The 6,391-nt window shown below is 46.1% G+C and overlaps 1 protein-coding gene across 1 annotated transcript in view; it reads left to right on the top strand.

The window, feature by feature from the left end:
* The first annotated feature begins 1,724 nt into the window (after positions 1–1,724).
* LDB3 (LIM domain binding 3) overlaps positions 1,725–6,391 on the top strand; it is a 153,819-nt gene continuing 149,152 nt past the window's right edge. The window contains exon 1 of the mRNA XM_033148804.1: positions 1,725–1,807. The gene's annotated coding sequence lies outside the window, so the exon portion shown is untranslated. The remainder of the gene's footprint in view (positions 1,808–6,391) is intronic.

Here is a 6,391-nt window from a genome sequence, read left to right as displayed (position 1 = left end):
CGAGATTCATCCCAGCCTAGCCCAGCCAGCTGTCATTTCTGTGATTAATCCAGCATGTTAGATGACCAGAAATTAACCTAGATCTCCTGGTTTGTGGTTTTGTATGTGATAAGTATGCGATAAATATTATGGATTGTGACTTCAGATGCGACTGGAACGATCATAGACACTTTGGCTGTTACAGCCTTAACAGGAGATGCCACTGCTAGAATGTTTCTGGGTTATTTTAAAAATAAATAAATATAGGGAGAGCTACCAAAATCACTCAAGTTTTACTGTTTTGCCAATGTTGGGCTCCATTTCTGGTCTTCTTCCATTTCACTCTTCATTTTTGTTGTTCAGTCGTTCAGTCGTTTCCGACTCTTCGTGACCCCATGGACCAGAGCACACCAGGCATGCCTGTCTTTCACTGCCTCCCGCAATTTGGCCAAACTCATGCTAGTCGCTTCAAGAACACTGTCCAACCATCTCATCCTCTGTTGTCCCCTTGTGCCCTCCATCTTTCCCAACATCAGGGTCTTTTCTAGGGAGTCTTCTCTTCTCATGAGGTGGCCAAAGTACTGGAGCCTCAACTTCAGGATCTGTCCTTCTAGTGAGCACTCAGGGCTGATTTCTTTAAGAATGGATAGGTTTGACCTTCTTGCAGTCCATGGGACTCTCAAGAGTCTCCTCCAGCACCATAATTCAAAAGCATCAATTCTTCGGCGATCAGTCTTCTTTATGGTCCAGCTCTCACTTCCATACATTACTACTGGAAAAACCATAGCTTTAACTATACGGACCTTTGTCGGCAAGGTGATGTCTCTGCTTTTTAAGATGCTGTCTAGGTTTGTCATTGCTTTCCTCCCAAGAAGCAGGTGTCTTTTAATTTCATGACTCTTCATATTTCCAAGCTTTTATTGGCACCTCTGAGGACGACAAATTTAAACAACAACAACAACAACAACAACAACAACAACAACAGAAAGCAGAAATCTTACACAGGGATAATGACAAAAGACAACAGCAGAAATCTGGTACTGGAGGTGAAAACAGTTCCTGGAGGAATTTGAAAGACCTATTGAACATGACAGTTTTACATGTGCAGCCTCTGCTTGTGGTTCCCTATCTGTGCTGAATCACAGAAATCACACAGGGCGACTCATCTGCATTCTTACTTGCCATTTGAAAGCAAACAACAGCACAATGTGTCAGTGTTCAGTGGCTGCTTCTGTTCATGTAAATAGCTCCATTTTAGCCAACAGAGAGCCCTCTGCCGTCGCTTCCCATTCATCCATTATCAGCTGAGCTATTCGTTTTTATTTACTCTTCAGTTTTGCTGAACTCCCCTTTTCTCCCTTTGCTCTTTCGGCGGAGTTAAAAGCATCTAATACCGAATGTTTATTTCCCGAAGTAGTGTTGCTACTTAGAATTTTTGGCTGCCTGGGGAGGAGAAACTAATTTTGCAGTTGTCCTTTTCCTTTTCAGCACGAGAAATGCAGCCAGCTGGATAAGGTCAGGGAAGGAAGGAAGGAAGGAAGGAAGGAAGGAAGGAAGGAAAGAAAGAAAGAAAGAAAGAAAGAAAGAAAGAAAGAAAGAAAGAAAGAAAGAAAGAAAGAAAGAAAGAAAGAAAGAAAGATGCAAGTCAGTGGGCAGCTGTAGCTTTAAGGGATCCACCTTAAGGAAATCCACCTCCTCCCGCCGCTGCTCTGGAGTGGGCAGCGTCACCGGGGATGGCAGAGATCAACTAATAAATGTGCAGCTGGAGGAATCGGGAGGAGGCACTGACTACGCGAATCCCCGCGCGGATCTGCAAAACTGCTCCCAGGTAGAGGCGACCGGCTGGTCTCCAGCTCCTTCCTTGTCACCTGTCTAGCTGCACTAACCTTCTTCTGTCCTACCTTGCAACTGACTGCATGTTAACCTGAGGGTCGTGGGTTCGAGCCCCACGCTGGGCAAAAAGATTCCAGCCTTGCCGGGGGTTGGACTAGATGACCCACGGGGGATCCCTTCCAACTCTACACTCCTAGGATTGCTCCTCTCCTATCTGAGAGTTGCCCCTCATTTCTACCCTACCCCCCCACCCCACGCTCGTTTTCTTTACTGAGGCTGCTGTCCTGTTGTCTGCGTTTCTTGCTTGCGCCTGTTGGGCTATTAATCAAACGGATGTGCCAGATGGGATTTGCTGCAGGCCGTTTGCTCACTAATCACACCGGATCAGCCTTTTCTTTATTATTATTCGTCCTCTGCTACCCCAGCTTTCTGGTTTGCAAACCACAAGGGGTGACCCTCCACCCAGCCAGGGCTGCTAATACAGCCCAGAGTCCACCGGCTTCTTCCACAGCATGGCTCCCATATCCAAAACCATATTATATATTTATCATTCTCTTCCCCCACCTTCTGTCTCCTTTACCCCTCACCTAAGCTGCTGGTTAAAAGATACGGGTGCAAAAAGGCTCAGGCCAGTCTCTTGGGGCTTGTCAAACCACTAATATATGTAGTTTCTTTTCCTTTATTTTTTAAGTGGTAAGCCCTTGTTCAGTTCCGATTAAAATAAGGATTACAGTATTCTGTAGAAAAGCACTCTGAAAGTATTGATGACTCAGCATGGCCTTTGTGACTGGACAATTAGATGACACACAGGCAGCCTGCATATATTTACTCAGAAATGCAGCCTGCCATTGAGGCTTACTCCCAAGTAGGTGTGCACACAGAATTGCCCTTTTAAAACACTTTTAAACAATTAGTTGTGCTGCATTGTTTCTTTGCAGTTCAGCCGCATGATTTGTTTGCCCTCCGCCCACCACGTCACACCTCAAATTTCAAAGTTCAAAAAATACGCTCAATTAGACATCTCAGCAGAACTGATACTCAAACCGAAAAGTAGGATATTGACAGTAGTTCTGCAGATTTACTTCAAGTACTCCTCCAACTGACAACTCTTGATTTGCAGAATAATGTTCTCTTGCTGTGATAAGAGATTCATTCAAAACAAACAAACAAAAGTCTGCATGAAGTTTCACACAAAAGGAGAATAAATACTGAACATTTCACACTTTGTTACATCTCTTTTCTGGATATTTGAACGTACCATTCTATTTTATTTACTTGCATAAAAAATTATAGCCACCTTTCTAATACACTTTTGTTACACGAGGCAGATTATAGCAATTAAAACCATAATTTAAGAGCCACAAATATATAACAGCAGTAAGAGGGAACTTGACTAGAAGAAAACATCAGACTCTTGTCTGAAAAGGCCCCCTCTGCTAGATCATAATGAGTATGGGAGGAAGAGGTCCCTCTGGAATCTTGGACCCAAGTCCTTTAGGTATTTACAGGTAAAGACCCACCACTCCAAATTTTGCCTAGAAACAAATGGCAAACCATGCAGCTCCTGTAGGTCAGATGTAATGTGATCCTATGGGCAAGTGCCCATGAACATTCTGGCTGCTGCATTCTGAGGGTTTTGAAGCCTTGTTGGTCCATGGCAGTGACCAAGTCCAGCTGCAACTAGGATATGTCTGTTTCCAGGGCCGTCTTACCCAAAGGCACTAGAGGTGTGGGGCACCCAGGCACTGAGGTCTATGGGGCACCAGGCTGAGAGTCCGGGGCCTGAGAGTTGAATCCGGGGAAGAGCCCGCCCATTGGAGCGCCGGGGCGGGCTCTTCTGTTGCAGGCGGCTCTGCACCACGAGTTTGGGGACAACTGAGCCAGCCAGATGCTAAGGCGGCCAGCCGGCTCTGCCCTCCTACGCGCCTGGGTCTGGGCAACCTGGGGGGGGGGGGGCGCACGGAGGTGCCGGGTGGATCTTTGCACCCCGGCACCACATATGCTTAAGACAGCCCTGTCTGTTTCCATGACCAGATCTGACCTCAACAGGAACAGCCTGCACACCAGTCAAAGCTGGGCTGAGACACTCTTGACTATTGGCACATGGGCACCTAGGGGCAAGGCTGAATCCAAAAATACCAACAACCTGTGGACCTGATTCATCAGGGGGAATACCACCCTATCTAGAACTGGTTGGATCCCTGTTCTGGAGTCCATCACTTTCCTGAGCTAAAGCACCCCTGTCTTGTTTCGGTTAAGTCTCAGTTTATTAGCCCTTACCCAGCCCATGTAACTAATTGCACATAAATAATAAAATTTTGATGATGGTGGTGATTAAGCCAACAGTTTCCTTGGTATTAGAAAGTAAAGGAGCTGCAGGTCATCGGCATATTGATGACAATGCACTCCGGATCCTGAGACAATCTCTCCCAGTTGTCCCTGGGGTGGGCCACCTGCAATCCTAAATCCACATTTGGTCCTTAGCATAATTTCAGAAGCCCTCTGCAAGTCCTCAGGCCAGGCCTCTGGCAAGAGCAGTAAAGGTCCCTTTCCCCCAGCAGCCAGTTGGCTGAGCAAGGCAAGAGAGAAAAGGGTTGGATTTTGGACCCACCCACTTAAACCCCTCTGCCCCCACCCGCAGAGGAAATGTAGTCATCAGCACGTGGTTGATGGCATCATGTGCCTCTGAAAGGTATATAGCCCAGGTGCAGGGAACCTCTAGCAATTCAGGTGGTATTGAACTATACCATGGGTAGGCAAACTAAGGCCCGGGGTCCGGATCCGGCCCAATCGCCTTCTAAATCTGGCCCGCGGACGGTCCTGGAATCAGCGTGTTTTTACATGAGTAGAATGTGTCCTTTTATTTAAAATGCATCTCTGGGTTATTTGTGGGGCATAGCAATACATTCATAATCATTCCCCCCCCAAAAAAATATAGTCCAGCCCCCCAAAAGGTCTGAGGCACAGTGGACCGGCCCCCTGCTGGAAAAGTTTGCTGTCCCCTGAACTATATAGTACAAGCAATGAATAGGTCACTCTCACACTATTTTTCTCAGGCTTAGTAACAAAACAAAACAAAAAAAAAGCTTCTCTTACGGCACATTGGAGTGACCAGCCCAACCCAACCTTGCCTCTTTAGTAGCTGAGTTACATGCTGGCACCGTGTAAAAATGCTTTCCAGTTTTTTGTGACGTTAACAAGTCTCAATTTAGCAGCTTAAAACTGCTGACCCCTTAAACAGCTGCTGTTGGATTTTATTCCGAGTTAAACGTTTTGCTTTTAAATGGTCAGCTTTGCTCTGAAATCCATAATTCAACAGGCAAAAGTGGGGTGATGGTGGTGTTTGTGTTGGTGGGGGGTGTCCATCAAGGGAGGGTGCCTATACAGGGTATTACAGACCTAAACTGGCTTGGCAGTTCCTCTGTAGCCCCAGAGAACCCTGGGAACTGTAGTCTCTGGGGATGATCTCTTAACAAAATTCCCAGCAGCCTTGCCAAACTAGAACCAGGATTCTTTGAAGAATTAAGCAGTTAAGTAAGTGGGGTGAGTGTGTGAGAGGGAGAGAGAGGGAGGGAGGGAGAGAGAGAGAGAGAGAGGGGTGTGTGTGTGTGTGTGTGTGTGTGTATATATATGCCTTGTGTTGGCAACTTTTGACCGTCCAGATGTTGAACTACAACTCCCATCATTTCAGGCCCATTCTTGATGAGGCTGATGGGAGTTCCAGTTCAGCAAGAACTAGAGGTCCAGATGTTCCCCACACCTGAGGTATTTTTTTATTTTTTTTGTAGAGCTCAATTCTATGGTCTCTGGGAAGATGTCCCAGGAGCCGGAGGATTTTTTTATTTTTTTATTTTTGCAGAGCTCTGTCTCCATTGATAGTGGGAAGTTCCCTTTCGGACGCCTCCTGCTTGTCTCTGTTTGCTGTTGCTCCTCTGCTGTTGGTGATGTGGTGGAGAAGGTAAAAAGGCAGCATGTTGGTCATGTTGGTGGTGGACCCAAAACCCTCCTATTTCCATGGCAATGGGAAGAAATGGACATGGACCTTGGGACGAATGTACTATTTTCCCTCTCAGTGGGAGGAAAATGGCTGCTGGGATAGCTCAGCTGTAAAAGCATGGAACTCTTAATCTCAGGGTTGTGGGTTTGAGCCTCATGTTGGGCAAAAGATACCTGCATTGCAGGAGGTTGGAGCCTTCCAACTCTTAAAGTCTATGAGTCTGGTGGTTGATCTCCCATAGGATGGCCTTCCCCCCACTTCCACACGCCCATCTGCACTTAGCCTCCAGCTGTTTATAATATATTTTAAAAACCCAAATAAATATCCATAAGCACCAGCTCAAGGAAAGAACACAATTGAAACAAAATCTAATAAATAGTTGCACTCCATTGTTGAACTACTAAAAATAAGTGACCTGAAGGCTCGTGGGAACATAATTGTGTTTGACTTTTTAAAAGCAAAAATCCTTAACTTTATCTCCATCAGGGATACTTGCATTTCTGCTCTTTTTGTAAACAGCAGCGTGTTGGTCTAACTTGGGCTGTTCTTTGTGGGTGGCAGCTCTTCAGCCACATCCCTTAG

The sequence above is a fragment of the Lacerta agilis genome, chromosome 5, assembly GCF_009819535.1.
Source record: "Lacerta agilis isolate rLacAgi1 chromosome 5, rLacAgi1.pri, whole genome shotgun sequence".
Taxonomy (NCBI): domain Eukaryota; kingdom Metazoa; phylum Chordata; class Lepidosauria; order Squamata; family Lacertidae; genus Lacerta; species Lacerta agilis.
This window is presented reverse-complemented; position numbering and strand designations above follow the sequence as displayed.